The 16,934-nt window shown below is 40.0% G+C and overlaps 3 long non-coding RNA genes across 8 annotated transcripts; all 3 read left to right on the forward strand.

Moving 5' to 3' along the window:
• The first annotated feature begins 306 nt into the window (after positions 1–306).
• On the forward strand, positions 307–2,126 carry LOC131502451 (uncharacterized). The gene is made up of 3 exons (XR_009257055.1): positions 307–1,566; positions 1,776–1,844; positions 1,945–2,126. It is a non-coding gene; the product is annotated as an uncharacterized LOC131502451 (long non-coding RNA).
• A 187-nt stretch (positions 2,127–2,313) lies between these two features.
• Positions 2,314–3,323, forward strand: LOC131502910 (uncharacterized). The gene is made up of 3 exons (XR_009257250.1): positions 2,314–2,525; positions 2,630–2,663; positions 2,936–3,323. It is a non-coding gene; the product is annotated as an uncharacterized LOC131502910 (long non-coding RNA).
• Positions 3,324–10,998: 7,675 nt separating this feature from the next.
• On the forward strand, positions 10,999–16,458 carry LOC131502683 (uncharacterized). Of its 6 annotated transcripts, none has more exons than XR_009257116.1 (6): positions 12,206–12,340; positions 12,443–12,978; positions 13,081–15,190; positions 15,510–15,569; positions 15,922–16,040; positions 16,315–16,458. It is a non-coding gene; the product is annotated as an uncharacterized LOC131502683 (long non-coding RNA). The 6 variants fall into 6 exon arrangements; XR_009257118.1 differs by having other exon boundaries at positions 13,081–13,885; positions 13,977–15,569; XR_009257117.1 differs by having other exon boundaries at positions 13,081–13,885; positions 13,989–15,569.
• The last annotated feature ends 476 nt before the right edge of the window (positions 16,459–16,934 follow it).

Here is a 16,934-nt window from a genome sequence, read left to right on the forward strand (position 1 = left end):
ATCACAGACCTCTTCTGATCTTTGTCCGTCTGGGTGAATGATGCTGGATTGTCGAAACCTGTTTGACTATGTGAGTTATTAGCAGGTGTTCAGGTAAACAAGCAATCATAATGTTTTGCTAATTTTAACAATCACTATCCTGCTGTCCTATTGTACAGGTAATATACGTTTAACTATGTGAGTGTGGAGTAATTTCCATTTTTCTGGGTAATTCCTGGATTTCCACCTCACAATTGTACCCATGGCAATTTAGAGATGTGTAGTCAGGAAATAATGTGTGTAAATTTGGCGAACCCCTTCTGTCTGTTTCTCTCTCTCACACACAATAAGTAAAGAAACTTAGGGAAATAAAAGAAATGACAGATTCCTTAGCAATTCTAATAACCATGAGTTTCTACTTTGCATATTTTAGAGAAAATTTATGCTTAATCCTGTAAGTATCGAGAAATTGATCCTGTCTGGGTAATTGTATCGTATACTCACCACAGTAGAAACCATAGGATTTTTTCAGGTATCCGGTCAACTAGTGTTAGTCTCTCCTGAAAACAGTGCGTTGATCTTGATTTGGTACAAGTGTGCTGGTGGAATTCATGTGTTCCATAATAATGGAAGGGAACAAGTTCACGTGCAGGTGTCTTGAGAGAATGCATTGTATATTAAACACATTTCCGTGTGTTTCCTCAGGTTCCTGGTAAGAAAACAGGGTGAACTGAAAATGGTTCACATACCCTTGCTAGTAAGCAGGTAAGTGTCAAAGTGAATCCGACTACAATGAAGACCATGTGACCTTGAGTAGGTAAGCGAGGGTGATAACCCTAACATTGGTGTTAATGTGGCTTATTTTTTTTATTTTTGTCGGTATCAGGTTAGTATCTTTGCTAGTATGCGGGTATGAGATGGTGTGATATTAACTGATTAAAGACCTTTGTTTTAAAGATTTTATTTTTAAATAATTTCTGCACCCTCCATGGGGCTCCAACTCACAACTGTAAGATCCAGAGTCACATGCTCCACTGACTGAGTCAGGCAGGTACCCCTAAAGACATTTCTATATTCAGGTATCTACATAATTTATCACTTCAAGTCTCTTCAGTTTACTTTCTTTATGGAATGTATTCAGTTAAGAGTTTACTGTGTCCCTTATAATGCTGGTAGCAATACGATTTTTTTGTGTTCTTGTTTGGAAATAAGATCACTTAACATAGCAGTTACAAATTTGCAGATATCCTGGAAGTTTCTCATATTGTCCTTCGCTACTTTATTGACTATGGAATTAGTATAAGTAATTTGAAGAGACGAAGGTGTGTCTTCCTAGAGATTGACCTTGGAGTTCTGCAAGGATCCATGGGTCCTGAAATGATACAGTGACCAAGGGAATGTGCAGGTGTAGTGGTAGAATGAGACGCACCCAAAATATTTTTTGCAACGTTTTTCTTTTTTCAGACTCGTATCATTGAAGCACACTGAGCCTATTGATGATAGCTAACATAAGACATTGCTAATGTCACAGTAGAGATGATGTAGGCCTTAGCCACAGCACCGACCATCTGATCTTCAGACTGCTAGGTAAGTGCTGATGGTGTCCCTAACACTTGTCGTTACCATGAATTCTCTGCAGGTATTCAGGTAGGAAATGACAGATTGCTTACTAATTCTCAAAACCATGGGTTTTCGGTGTTTAGAGAAAATTCTCGTTTAACTCTAATGAAGGATTGCACATACCAGGTGTTTGTCAGTATGTCTCAACCACAGTAGTGATGGTGGAAATTTTGCAGGTGCTCCGTAGAAGTTGTGTTACCTGACAATGGTCTTGACCTTGGAGTCCTACAGCTATTCGAGCAGAGGTAATGCTTCCATAATGATGGAAGTGACCCAGATTATTTATTGGTGTCCTGGTAGAACAAGCTGTGTCCTTTCACACATGTATCGTAATGTGTTTTCCAGGTTTCCTGTCAAGAGATTATGATGAAACTCGCACTAGTGATTCTCTGGGGACATTTCTGTTCCCCAGACAAGTGGTGATGTTCACCTTCGCCATTTCAAACCATCTGATCTTCTCCTATCTGGATGAATGTTATCGATGGACTAAACTTGCTTAGCACATGTGTTTTGGTTTTTTTTTTAATAATCAGGTGAGAAATGACAGCATTTTACCAGTTACTGAAATCATGCTGTTCTAGTGTTTTCTAAATTTCAGAGAAAATGTATGTTTACTTATTTGAGTGTTAGGTGAATTCGGATGTGAATAGCCATAATCATGGAGTTGTGAGGTATAGTAGTAACTTTGATGTTTTTCCACATGAATAGGGAAGAGGTGATTGTGTGTCTGTCTTCGGCATACACCTTGAAGGACTGCAACAATCCGGGAAGAGTTGACGGGTCCTGCGCTGATGGCAATGAACAAGATGATGTGCAGTGGCCTAGTAGAAGAGGAGACACATTTTTCACGAAGTGTTTTTTAATTACCATCAAGTGATCATGGTAAATTTCCAAATAGTCATTGATGGGACTTAGTTTATATTCAGGTACGTGATGATATGGGCCTTAAGCACCCTACAAATGGATTTTCAGATATTTAGGTGAGGGTAGACGGTCTGCCTAACTGTTCTGTTGCCATGTTTCTATGCAGGTATTCACATCAAAGATGATACTGTCCATTACCAGTAAGTATGAGCCCTTATTCATTTTTTTTTTTTTAATTTAGATATAATGTATATTTAACCTCAGTAGTGATAAAGGGACGTGCATTTCCGGGGAACTTCTCCTGTTGCACATCTCCTTGGCCATGAGATTTCTCTTCTCTTTCTAGAAGAGATTTTAGTGCGTTTAACAATGGTGTTGAGCTCAAGTTCTACCAAGACCCATGTCGTGTTCTGTTTTCCCTGATGACGGACGTGACCCAGGTTATTTGTAAATACACTATTTCTTTTTGCAGGTTAACAAGTTGTATCCTGCCACTTGCTTGTCATAAGTATGTTTCTTAAGATTCTAGCAGTCCTGACACCACAGTGATAGACCGTGGTCGTCAGTAGGAACTTTCCGGTAAGCAGCTATGTGATATTGTGGATGTCACCAATTAGTTGAGATCAACTGTTCTTGAGATAGGTAAGTGAAAATGGTGTCCCAAACACTGACCACAGCGTTAACATATCTTTTCTGCAAGTATCCTGTTAAAGTTTTGCTGTTGCACAGGCATGAGATGATGTCCCATCAGTTCATTAGACATCCCTATTTTCCAATATGCATGTGATCATTGATATTTGAATACTCTTCCGTTACACATACTCCTGGCTTATATGCAGCAGTTTAATTTGTCCCTAATAATCCTGGTAAAAATGATATTTCGCTGTATACTTGATCAGGGATTGTGTTTCCTACACTCCCCCTGATGAGAGGTTCTGCACGTATCCAGATGATCCATCATATAGTCCGTCTTCATAATCCTGAATGTGGAAATTTTACACGTATCTCTTTAAGGGAAGAAGGTATTTCCCACCAGGGTTTAGTCCTGGACTTCTGCATGTATGCAGCTAGTGGTGATGCATCTCAAAATGATGCACTTGACCGATGGAATCTGCAGTCGATCACATAGAAGAAAGTATGTGCTGAACGTATTTTCCACAATGTGTTTTTCAGGTTTATGTGAAGCTCTCCTGATTGATAGGCTCAGCTATCGTATTTAGTGAGGCATATGGAAGTATCTAGATTAGTGGTGATGTGGGCCTAAACCACAGCACAGATCATGTGATCCTAATATGTAGGTAAGTGATTGTGTCCCTAACACTTCTGTTACTATGATTTTGTTGCTGGTGTTCAGCTAAGAGATGATAGAGTCCTTACCATGTCTAAGTGACCATGACGTTACCCTTTTTAAATTTTGGAGACAACTTACATTTAATCCTGTGAGTCTTGACATTTGAATGTATCCCTAATTGTCAAGGAGTTTCCATGCCAAGTTAAACACCATATTGTTGCAGGAGTCCATGATGGTCTCTCTGACCAAAGTGTTGACCCAGATTAATGGAAGCATCAAAGTAGAGTTGATGTGTTCCATAATAATGGAAGTGAAAAGGATTATTAGCAGGTGTTCTGGTAGAAGAGTTGTGTACTTAAACATATTTTTCGTATGTGTTTCTTCAGATGCTTGTCAAGAAAACCCAGTGAACCTCACCGTACTCACTGATGGAAGCTTGCTCTTGACCTGGTAAGTGATAGAGTGGGTTCTACCACCACCCAGACCATGTGATCTTCCATAGGAAGGTCGGTGAGGGTGATGTCCCTTATATTTGTGTTACCATATGTTTGTTTGCAGGTATCCCGTTAAGGTCTTTGCTACTAAATGGTACAAGATGATGTGACATTTTCTTATTAGAGACATTCTCATTTTCAGGTATTTACATTATTAATGTTCATGACTCTTACATTTATCTTAATTTTTGGCATGTATTCTGTTAAGAAATTAATACATCCCTAAGAACACTGGAAGAATGTAATTTTCTGTGTTCTTGTTTGGGGATACTGTGTATTTAATACTTGTAGTGATAGAATGATGTAGGTATTCTATTACATAGTCTATCATAGCATTATTGACCATGGAGTTTTTGCAAGTATCCATCAAGAGGAGAAGGTAGGTCCTCCTCACTTTTTAACCTGAGAGTTTGACAAGTAACCGAGACAAATTTCAAGTGTAGAGGGAAAAGGATTCACTCTCTACAACGTGGCGTTGAGGTTCTTGTCAGAACATTCCGGTAAGGTAAGCCTATTATTGGTAGCTAACGTGGGACATAGCCAATGTCAAGGTTAGTGACAAAGTGGGCCTAACCCACAGTACATGCCATCTGTCATATACCTAAGGAAGTCCTAGCTTGCCTAAGCTTTTTGTTGCCCTATTTCTCTTGCTCGCCATTTGTCTGTTAGTTTAGGTATTTAGTTTAGAAATGCGACTATCCTTATCAATACTCGTAACCACGTACCTTCCTTTTTTTTAGAGAAAATGTATGTTTAACCCTGTGAGTTTTGAGTGATGTATGGGTGTCCACCTAATGATTATGGAGTTCCCTGTTCCAGTAGTAACCCTGTGTCCCTTGACAGCAGTTAGGAGGTGAGGATGTTTTTAACAGTGGCGTAGACCTTGGACAACTGCAAGTATCCAGGGAGAGATGAGGTGTCTCATGAGGGTGAAAAGGACGGAGGTCATTTGCAGGTGTTCCGGTGGACAATATGTGTCCATCTGCCCACGTATCACAATGTGGTTTTCAGGTTCCCATCAAGAGATCATGGTGAACTTCCTAATGGTTTTTACCAGCGACATCCTTGTCTTGCAGTAAGTGGTGATGTGCCTGAAGCATCCCCACCGACCTTCTGTCTTGAGATGTCGAGGTAAGTGACGATAATATCACTAACACTTGTGTGACCACAGTTTTGTTTGTTTTGTGTGTGTGTGTGTGTGTGTATAAAAATAGTACCTCAGGCAAGGCTAGTAAGCATTATTAGCTCTCACAGGCTTAAGAGTTTAGGGGCACCTAGCCCATCCGTGGAGCATGTGACTCTTGATCTTGGGTTGTGAGTTCAAGCCCCCCCGTGGGCCTAGAGCTTACTTAAAAATAAATAAATACGTAAGAGCTTATGTTTAATGTGTGTTGAACATAAATAGTGACCGAGATCTATGCAGGTAAGTTAGCCAGGCTTCATACCACAGTATTGACCATAAGACTTTTCCAGGTGGTCAGTCAAGAGGTAATGGTGTCTCTAATATCCATGTAGACCATGAAGTTCTGCCAGGATCCAGGTAATGTTGATGGTTCCCACAATGAGGAAATTGACCAAAATTCTTTACAGGCCCCCTGGCAGAACACGTTGTTGCCTTACACACATTTTTGACACCTCTTTTTTTAGGTTCCTGTCAAGAAATCACTGTGAACGTAATAATGGTCATGAACAAAATCTTCTTTGTAACCAGTGAAGGGATAAAGAGTGTTACTTACAGTTAAGACCATCTAATCTTCACATTATCAAAGCAAGTAAGAATGAGGTCTCTAACATTTGTGTTCTCATCTTTTTGCAGATAAGCCATCAAGGTTTTGCTAGTAAACAGGTATGAGATGATGTGACATTGACGTAGACGTTATTTTCAGAGCTCTTTGTGACTAATGATATTGTTCAGGCTCTTACAGTAACCTAGTGTTGGGCACGTATGCAGTTAAAGTAAGTTGTCCCTGACAATCATAATATGCCCGAGAATTTCTTATTGTTTAGGGATAGTATGTTTTGGACTGATAGTGGGACTTTCAGACATCCAGATAATTCATCATATTGTCCATGGCTGTGTTACTTACCGTGGGATTATTGCGGATAATCCTTCAAGAGAGGAAGGTGGCGCTTACTAGGAGCTGACCTCAGAGTTTTGCAAGTTTTCAGGTATTACTGATGGGTCCTGAAATATGATACAAATGACCAAGGGAATTGGCAGTTGTCCATCAGGATAAACTTGTACCAAACGCATTTTTCGCAGTGTGTGTGTCAGGTTCCTGTCGAGACATCACGACGAACCTAGCGATGGTCAGTAATGGGGAACTTTCTGCAAGCAGGCAGATAAAAGAGCATGTGGGCCTAAACCTCAGGCCATCTGGTCTCCAGATAGCTAGGTAAGTGATGATGTTTATAACATTTCTCAATCCCATTACGTTCCTGCAGGTGTTGAGGTAAGAGACGATGTAGCCCTTACCAGTAATAAAAACTGTGAGTTCTCACCTTTACGTTTAGAGAACATCTATAGCCCTGTTCGTGTCGAAGGATGGTTCTTGTACGGGTGATTGTCATGGAGTTCACACCCCAGTAGGACCCACGGAATGTGGCAGATGTCCAGTTGATGTGTTCCATAGTAATGGGAGTGAAAAGGTTATGTTCAGGTGTTCTAGTAGCATAATTTGCATTTCAAACCCATTGTTGCTTGTGCTTTTACAGGTTCTTGTCAAGAGAACACCGTGAACCTTCCACCGGTTTGGAACGCATCCTTACTAATAACCAGGTAAGTCATACAGTGGGTCTTACTACACTGCAGACCAATATAATCCCCAATATCTAGGTAAGTGAGGGTGGTGTCCCTAACACTGTGTTACTGTGTTCATTTGCAGATACCTTTTAAGGTCTTTGCTTGCCCACAGGTATGCAATAATGTGACATTAACTCAATAGAGACGTTCTTATTTTTAGATACCCGCATATTAATGTGTTTCAGGTTCTGGTATTCACATTGTTTTTGGCATGTATTCTGTTAAGAAATCAGTGTATTGCTAAAATACTAGTAAGAATGAGAGTTCTATCCTGGTTCAGAGATACTGTATTTTTTAAAACAAGTAGCGATAGAAGGATATGCAGGTATTCGGGTAATTGAGAATATCGTCCGTCACAGTATTATTGACCGTGGCTTTTTTGTAGGTATCCCTGCGGAGAGGAACCAGTCTCTTCCTAGCTTTGAGCTTGGAGTTCTGCAAGTACGCAGGTAGTGTCGATGGATCCCAAAACAATACAAGTGACCAAGGGAATCTGCAGGTGTATGGGTTAAATAAGACGTAAACAAAATTTCCACAATGTGTTTTTCAGATTCACTTCAGGACATGACGGTGAGTCTGTCAATAGTAGTTCGTGTGAGACCCTGGTGGTATGAACGTAAGTGATGATGTGGGCCCCAGCACATACCATCTGATTTGCATATGCATGGACAAGTGATTAAGTGTTCTAACACTTCTTGTTACCGTGGTTTGTTGTTTTTTTTTTTTTTTGGCAAGTATTCGGGGAAAAAAAATGATGGTTTTACCAACTGTAGAAAACACAAGTTTTCACTTTTATATTTCAGGAAGGTTTATGTTGAACACTGTGAGGCGTTACATACATACAAGTATTTATCTTGTGTTCCCTCCGTGGTACTATTTATATGCTATTTAGAAGCGTCCCGAACACTGCTAGTTTTCTGACGTTGTTGCTAACTTTTAATTACAAGTATTCAGAGTTGGTTTGTTCCATAATGATGAAGTGAACAATCTTTTTTGCAGGTGTCATGGTAGAAAAAGTTGTCTCCATTAACCCTGATTTCGTAACGTGTTTTCCAGATCCTTGTCAAGACCTCAGGATGAACTTAGCAGCAGTCATTAATAGGGGCGGATATCCTGTTGATATGCAGGTAAGGCCACCCGATCTCCAGATACGTAGGTAAGGGATAACAGTGTCTCTAAGAGTTGTTACCATGATTTCTTTGCAAGTATTCGGGTAGGAATTGATAGTCCTTTCTAATTCTAGAAAGTGTGAGTTTTTACCGTTTGTATTTTAGAAAAGATGTCTGTTTAGCCCTGTGAGTGTTAAGGGATCCCTTTGAGTGTTAAGGGATATTTATCATGATGCTTCTGACCATAGCAATGACCCTGGAAATTTTGCAGTGTCCTGTAAAGAAATATTGTCTTCCCTGACAACAATGGTCTTGATCTTGGAGTACTGCAAGCATGCAGTTAGAGTTGATGTTCTCATAATAGCGAAAGTGACCAAGGTGCCTTAGAGGTGTTCTGCTTACAGCAGGTCACATCCCTTTACACATATATCATAATGTATTTGTCAGGTTCCTTCAAGATCCTGAAGCACTTAACAGTGGTCGGTAATGGGGACATTTCTTGTGTCCAGGTAAGCGGTGATGTGTATCTTTACCGCATCAGACCCTCTGATCTCTCCGTGTGTGTGTTTGTGTGTGTGTGTGTGTGTGTGTGTGTGTGTGTGTAATACGTAAGGTGTTGATTGCCTTAGCTTGTTTTACTGTGTGATTCTTTTTAAGGTTTGCCAGTAAGAAATGATGTTTTAATAATTCCGGCAATCATGTTACCCTACTGTTACTTATTTTAGAGAAAACTTATGTTTAACCGTGTGAGTGTTGATCAGTTTGTGGGTATCCACGTAATGATCACAAAGTTGTGCATCACAGTAGTAACTGTGGTATTGCTGCTGGCAAACATTCAAGAGATGATGGTGTTTCTAACAGTGGTGTAGACTGGGGAATACTGCAAGAATCCAGGTAGAGTTGATAGGTCCTGTGTTGACGAAACTGAGCAAGGTTATTTGGAGGGTCCCGAGAGGAGAAGTATGTCCATAGTCACCTTTGTCATAATGTGTTTTTCAGGTTCCGGTCAAGAAATCATGGTATGCCTCATAATGACCATGAACAGAACTTTGCTCGCAGCCAGGTAAAAGATAGGAGCCTAAAACACCCTACACACAATCCAGTCTTCAAATATTTAGGTTAGCGTGGATGGTCCTAACGTTTGGGATAGCACGTTTTTCTGTGTGGATTCGGTTGAAAAATGATACTGTCCCAACCAATGTTAGTAGTAGGCATTAGCCCTTAGAACTATAGAGCTTAACATTCAGTGGGTGTTTAAACTTAGCAGTGATGGAGGCATATACAGGTATCTAGGTAAGTTATTCTACTATTAACTTAACAATCTCATTAAGTTCTTTGCTAGTATAAAATTGAGGTGATGTGACAATAAATCCTCAGGGATTTGTTATCTTCAGATATATAGGTAATTAACGCTTCCTCAACCTTTATATTAGTCTTCTTGGCATATACACAGTTCAGAAATTAACTTGTCCCTAACAGCACTGGCGAGCATGAGATTTTACTGTCTCCTTGTTCGGAAATAATACGTGTTTTTACACTCATACCAATGGACCTACAGTCAGTCATCCAGCTAATTTGTCATATATTCCATACCCATGATGCTGACCATAGGATTTTCACAGGCATCCACTCAAAAGATGAAGGTAAATCTAACTAGAATTTAACCTGTTGAGTTCTGCGTATTATCCAGTAACGTTGAAGGGGGTCCCAAAATAATACACTGGCCAAGAGAATTTGCAGTTGTCCAAGTAGAATAAAATGTACATGGAACAAGTTTTCTATGCTGTGTTTTCAGGTTCAGGTTAAGACATCATGGGGAGTATATCCATCGTGGTAAATGAGGCACATAGCAGGTATGGAGGTAAGTGATGATGTGGGCCTGAATCACAGCACAGATCATCTGATTCTATATGCAGGTAAGGTATTATGGCCCTAACGCTTCTTGTTACTATGATTTTGTTACAGGTGTTCAGGTAAGAGATAGTCCTTACCAAATCTAGTGACCTTGACTTTATACGTTTTACATTTTAGAGATAAACGTTTAACCCTGTGAGTTTTGAGAGCTGATTGTATCTATAACTGTTAATTTCCCACCCCAGTAGTAACCACAGTGTATTTGCAGGAAGTCCGCTTCAGACATGATGGCTTTCTTCTGATGAAGGTGTTGACCTGAGTTGATGCAAACGTCAAGGTAGAGTTGATGTGCTCCGTAATAATGGAAGTGCAAAGGATTGTCAGCAGGTGTCCTGGTAGAACAAGTCATGTCCTTGAACATCTCTGTCCTATGTGTCTCTTCAGTTTCTTATCAAGAAAGTATAGTCAGGGCGCCTGGGTGGCTCAGTTGGTTAGGCGACCGATGTCAGTTCAGGTCATGATCTCACAGTTCGTGAGTTCGAGCCCTGCGTCGGACTCTGTGCTGACAGTTCAGAGCCTGGAGCCTGCTTCGGACTCTGTGTCTCCCTCTCTCTCTGCCCCTCCCCCACTTGTGCGCACGCACGCTCTCTCTCTCTCTCTCTCTCTCTGTCAAAAATAAATAAAACATTAAAAAAAATTTTTTTAAGTAAAAAAAAATTTTTTTTTAAAAACATTAATTTGACCCTAATAATACGAGTAAAAATTAGATTTTTCATATTCTTATTTAGGGATGATGTATAATCCAAGTAACTTACTCTATTACCGTCATCATTTTTATCGACCTTGGAAATTTTTTCAGGTGTCCGTTCAAGAGAAGTAGATGTCTCTTCACAGGGTTTATCCTTGGAGTTCTGCAAGTAAGTATCCAGGTAATATGGATGGGTCTCAAAATGATACAAGTGACCAAGGGAATTTGCAAGTGTGGAGGCAGAATAATTCATGTGCTCAAAACATTTTTCACGATGTGTTTTTTTCAGGTTAACGTCAAGACCTCACGGTGACTTTATCAATGATAATGAATGTGGGACATTGCTGGAATGGAGGTAAGTGATCCTGTGGGTCTAAACCACAGCACATACCATCCAGCTTTCCTACGTCGAGGTAAATGGCGAGTGTCCTTACACTTCCTGTTACCATGAATTTTTTGAAGGTGTGCGGGTAAGAAATGATAGAGTCCTTACCAATTCCAAAGACCCTGTTTCTCTGCTTTCTGTATTTCAGGAAATGTTCATTTTTAACCCTCTGAGTGTTGAGGGACTGCACGTATACAGGTATTTATCATGATATTGCCCGTGAAAGTCCTACCCATAGGCTATTTGCAGGTGTCCAATCATAGATTGATGGTTTTATCCGATACTGGTATTAACCTTGGATTACTGTAAGTATCCGGTAGAGTTGATGTGTCTCATGATGATGAAGTGAACACTGTTATTTGCAGGTTTCCTGGTAGGAAAAAGCTATGTCCTTCAACACACGCTCGTAATGTCTTTCCAGCTTCCAGTCACGAATTGATGACTCTAACATTGCTCATCAGTGGGGATGTTCCTAGTGTGCAGGTAAGTGATGGCGTGGGCCTAGACCAGGCCATCCGATCTCCATCTAGCTGGGTAAGTGATGAAGGTTTCCCTAACAATTGTTACTATTTTTCTTTGCAAGTATTCAGGTAGGAAATAGTCCTTACCGATTCTGGAAACCATGAGTTTTTTCTTTTTATATTTTGGAGAAAATTTTATTTTATTCTTGTGAGTGATGAGGGGTTGCCATATTCAGGTAACGATCATGATGTTTCTAACCCTAGCAGTAACCATGGAAATTTTGCATGTGTTTCATAATGAAATGTTGTTATATCTGATCATGATCTTGACCTTGGTTGGAATACTGCGAATATTTAGGTGGAATTGATGTTCTAATGAAGGAAGCGTCTAAGGTAATTAATTTGAGGTTTCTTGCTGCAAGTTCTGTCTTTTTACACATCCATAATGTGTTTTTCAGATTCCTGCCAAAAGATCAAGATGAAATTAATGGTTAATGGGGGACATTTCTGGTATCCAGATAGGTTATGACGTATACCTTCACCACATCAGACCATCTGATAGTCACATATCTAGGTAAGTGATATTGATGGGCTAAACTTGTTCTACTAGGTGATTTATTTCAGGTATTCAGGTACAAAATGATAGCGTTTTATCATTTCTAGCAGTCCTCTCCAAAGAGATGATGGTGTTTCTGACCACGGCATAGACCTTGGAGTACTGCAAGAATCCAGGTAGAGTTAAATGTTGGGTTGTGCGTAATGAAAAAGGCCATTTGCAGTATCCTAGTAGAAAAGGTGTATCTATAGACAGCTTTTTTACAACGTGTTTTTCAGGTTCTGGCAGTCATGAAATAATGATGAACCTAAAAATCGTCATTAACAGAACCTTACCAGTAACCAAGTAAGTGATAAAGTGGGTCTTACATCACTACAGACCATGTGATCTTCAGATATCTGAGTGAGTATGGTTTCCCTAACAGAGTGTCACTTTGTGTTTTTTGCAAGTGCCCTGTTAAGTCCTTTCCTAGTATACGGGTATGAGATTATGTGGCGTTAACTCAATAGAGAGCTGCTTGTTTTTCATATATGCAAATGATGTTTTCAATACCATGTTAACTATGTTTTTGGCACGTATGCAGTTCAGAAATTAATTTGACCCAAATAGTACTAGTAAGCATGAGATTTTAGCATCTTCTTATTCAGAGATGATGTGTTTTTATACACCCATAGTGGTAGATAGGCAGAAATCCAGGTAATTTATCATACTGTCCATCACCGCATTATTGACTGTGGGATTTTTGCAGGTATCCCTTCAAGAGAGGAAGGTGTCTCTTACTAGGGCTTAACCTCAGATTTCTGCCGTTATCCAGGTAACGTTGATGAATTTCAGTGATACGGTTGACCAAAGAATTTGCAGGTGTCCCTGTAGAATAAGATGTGTACCAAACACATTTTCCACAATTTTTTTTCAGGTTCACGTGAAGACCTCCCTATGAGCCGGTTAGTGGTAGTTATAGATGTGTGCATAGCAGGTATTGAGGTAAGTGATAATGTGGGCCTAACCCACAGTACAGATCATATGACCTTCATACATGTAAATAAGTGACGATGGTGTCCCTAACACTTGTGTTACCATATGTTTTTCCAGGTACCCTGTTCAGGTCTTTGATAGTACAAAGGTATGAGATGATATAATATTAACTCATCGATGTTCTTATTTTCAACTATCTACGTAATTGTTTTTAAGACTCCTCCTTCCCTTGTTTTTGGCAAGTAGAAGTTAAATTAATTTGACCCTGACCGTGGGGGACGGGAAGGGAGAAAACCTAGTTACACAGAGGGAGAGAGGCAAACTATAAGAGACTCTTAAATACAGAGAATGAACTGAGGGTTGATGGGGGGGGGAGGGGAAAATGGGTGATGGGCATTGAGGAGGACGCTTGCTGGGATGAGCACTGGGTGTTGTATGTAAGCGATGACTCACGGGAATCTACCCCCAAAACCAAGAGCACACTGTATACACTCTATGTCAGCCAACTTGACAATAAATTACATTTTTTTAATTAATTTTTGACCCTAATAATACTAGCAAGCAGTTTTTATTTTCTTATCTGGAGATAACGTGTATTTCTCACTCATAGTGGTATGTCAGATATCTAAGTCACGTATCATATTTTTCTAACTGCATTATTAACCATGGAATGTTTGCAGGTATCCCTTCAAGAGAGGAAAGTGTGTCTGACTAGGGTTTAACTTCAGAGTTCTGGAAGTGTCCAGGTAATGTTTATGGGTCTCCAAAGGATACAAGTGACCAGGGAATTTGCAGGTGCATGGGTAGAGTGAGACATGTCCCAAACGTAAACCACAGTATGTTTTTCAGAACATGCCAAGAGATCACAATGAGCCTATCTATAGCAGTTAATGGGGGGGACATCACTGGTATTAAGGTAAGTGCTGCTCTGGCCCTAACCCATGACACAGACCATCTGATCTTCGTGTATTTAGGTAAGTGATGACATGTGCTGCCACTTTTTATTACCATGATTTTGTTGCAGGTATTCAGGTAAGAAGGAAGAATCTTGCCAATTCTAGAGACTGTAAATTAAGAGATAATCGTGTCTCTAATGGTGAGATCAGCCTACCTAAGGTTACTGGTAGACTTAATGAGTCCCGCAGTGATACAAGGGACAAGGTTCTTACCAGGGTCCAGGTAATAAAAGTGTTGTCATATCACATCTGTTCAGGTGTGTTTTTCAGGTCACTGTTAAGATACGATGGTAAGCTTCATAAAGATGATGAAAGGGATTTTGTTTGTATCCGGGTAAGTGATGATGATAGCCTTTTCCATGTAATAGACCATCTAATATTCAATATCTATGTAAGTACGGATGGTGCTCCTAACTTTGTGTTGCTGGGGGTTTTTTTGTGTTTTTTTGCAAGTATTTGGCTAAGAAATGATATTGTTAGTCAATGCTAGTAAGCATTAGCCCTTTCTTTAAAATTTTTTAAATTTATTTGTTTTGAGAGACAGCGCGAGCATGAGCGCAGGAAGGGCAGAAAGCGGGAGAGAGAAAGAATCCCAAGCAGGATCTGCAGTGTCAGCACGGAGCCCGATGCAGGACTCGAACTCACGAAGCATGAGATCATGACCTGAGCCTAAATCAAGAGTAGGACGTTTAACTGACTGAGCCCCCCAGGTGCCCCAGCCCTTATTATTTTAAAGCTTAGATACATTTGTAAAGCCTCAGTAGTGACAGAGATAACACAAGTATATAGGTAAGTTACTGACCATCTCCTGTTTATTGACCATGGATTCTTACACTAGTCTTGTCGAGACAGTATTGTGTCTCTAACTGGAGGCTGACCTTGAACTCTGCAAGTTTCTAGGTAGATTTGATAGGCCTCATAAATTCGATGGGATTTTGCAGGTGTTCAGGTAATACATGTATTCCTAACACAGTTTTTGCCATGAATTTTTGTAGAACCCGATCAAGAGATAATGGAAGGCCTTACATCCTCTCTTGATTAGATACCAGAAAAATCCCAAATTACCTACTGTGGTCACGAAGAGCACTGGGTGATGTATGGAATTGTTGAATCACTGTATTGTATGCCTGAAATGAATATTATACTGCATGTTAACTTTACTGGAATTAAAATTTTAAAAATACATATATAAGGGGATTCAAACACAATCCCAGTGAAAAAATGACCTATTCAAGTCATGGAACAAGATTTTCCATTTTCAACAGCTGCCTATGAAAAAAATCTTGCTCCAATTCCTAAAATGAGAAAAAGCAAAAAATAAAATCGAATGAATGAATGAATGAATGAATTAGTAAATAAATCAATACATATTGTTGTCAGTTGAACCATCATCTCTTGATTTGTATTTTTACAGACACCCGCTCAAGAGGAGATCATGTCTCTATTCCAGGGTCTTGTCCCTGGAGCTTTGCAGGTATCTGGATAAATTTTATGGTTACCTTTAAGTCTGTAGGGCTCAGTAGGTTTTTAGGTGTCCAGGTTATAGAATTATCCTTAAACAATTGTGGAGAACCTCAAGTGGTATTGAAGGCGAAGTTTTGCTTGCGTTCAAGTACAAGTTAATGGTGTTTATACCACAGTTAGAGCTCATGAGATTTTGCAGATATCCAGGCAGACAATGTTGTTGGTGTTCTTAAGCCAACATAGTGACCGTGTTTATTTTTAAGTATTCTTAAGTTGTAAGCAGTGATCAGGGACATTTTGCAGATATCCTGTCACACTGTGAAGGTGTCTCTAACTAAGGTGTTTTTCTTGGAAATTTGTAGGTGTCCAGGTAATGTGTCCCTAATCCAGATAACGATCATGGGATTTTGCAGTTATCCAAGCAAGAGACGACATGGCCCTGCCATGATCTTGATTCCCCTGCACGTGTCTAGGTATCCAGGTAAGAGATGGTATTTGTCTGATTATATTAGTGGCCCGGGGGCTTTTACTGGTCCGCAGGCAGATGATGCTTACGTCTGTCTCTAGAGTGCTGACCTTTGAATTTTACATGTATCCAGGTAAGAGTTGATCTGTCCCTTACCATGCTAGTGGCGTTAGGATATTTTCGTTGTTCAGATAAGCAGTGGTATGGCCTTAACCGTGTTAGTTACCACGAGATTTTGCAGGTATCCAGGTAAGATACCATGTATCTACAACATATTATTTCTCTTCAGACTTTTAAGGTATTCTGGGAAGAGATGATGATGGTCCTAACTACACTAATGACGGCAGAAATTTGCACATATCCACTCAAGAGACGATGGCATCTCCGTCAACATTGGTGGCTGTGGAGATGGAAGAAATGGAATGCTTTTTTTTTTTTTTGCAACTATATGATTTGTTAAAAGAATTTTGACATTCAATGACTAGTAAATGTTATTCAAAATTGTATTTTGTTCTATCCATTTCTTGATTCACTTTCTCCATAATGACATTTGCACCAGGCATCTTAGGCTCACGTTTATGAAATATTTTAATATCTTGGGGCCATCGATACAGACACACTTCATCTGAAATGTGGTTATTCCTAACCACACTAGGAAAACTAGGCTGTCGACCCAATTCTTCATTAAAAGGGTTGGGGCGCAGGGGCGGGGGCCCCTGGGTGGCTCAGTCGGTTGAGCATCCGACTTCAGCTCAGGTCATGATCTCGTTGTGCATGAGTTCGAGCCCCACGTTGGGCTCTGTACTGACAGCTCAGAGCCTGGAGCCTGTTTTAGCTTCTGTGTCTCCCTTTCTCTCTGCCCCTCCCCCATTCATGCACTCGCTCGCTCTCTCAAAAATAAATAAACAT

This window comes from Neofelis nebulosa, chromosome X (genome assembly GCF_028018385.1).
Source record: "Neofelis nebulosa isolate mNeoNeb1 chromosome X, mNeoNeb1.pri, whole genome shotgun sequence".
In the NCBI taxonomy this organism is placed as follows: Eukaryota; Metazoa; Chordata; class Mammalia; order Carnivora; family Felidae; genus Neofelis; species Neofelis nebulosa.